Source organism: Suncus etruscus, chromosome 20 (assembly GCF_024139225.1).
Source record: "Suncus etruscus isolate mSunEtr1 chromosome 20, mSunEtr1.pri.cur, whole genome shotgun sequence".
NCBI lineage: Eukaryota > Metazoa > Chordata > Mammalia > Eulipotyphla > Soricidae > Suncus > Suncus etruscus.
The window spans coordinates 33,218,437-33,219,033 of NC_064867.1; positions in this window are offsets into that span (position 1 = coordinate 33,218,437).

A 597-nucleotide genomic window follows, 5' to 3' on the forward strand; every position below is an offset into this window, starting at 1 on the left:
GTTCGTGGCAGATATAGCGGACTTTTAGCATGATGTGGTACATACATGTATATTGGTAACTTTTTGGGAACTGCATTAAAATGTAAGATGAATTGCTGGATGGGTCAAGGGCTGAATTATATGAGATAAATCATGTTCTCAAAATGGCGGAATACTGAAATGATAGGGAAAGTCACAGTAACCTTGGGTGCAATTGTAGATTGCTAAGTTGTTTTTTTTTTTTTTAAAGGCTTGGTACACTAAATAATTTGGGAACCTTTAGGATAGAGGAAGAATGAAAAAGCATTTATTATAGGGGCTGGAGTGATAGCACAGAAGTAGGGCATTTGCCTTGCACACGGCCGACCTGGAACTAACATGGGTTTGATCCCCACATCCTACATGGTCCCCCAAGCATGCCAGGAGCGATTTCTGAGCCCAGAGCTGGAGTGTGCTCCAAAAACCAAGAAAAGAAAAGATTCACTATAGAGGGTAGGGGCAATAGCACAGCAGTAGGGCGTTTGCCTTACATACATCAACCTGGGTTCGATTCCCGGCATCCCATATGGTCCCCTGAGCCTTCCAGGTGTGATTTCTGAGAACAGATAATATTCATTA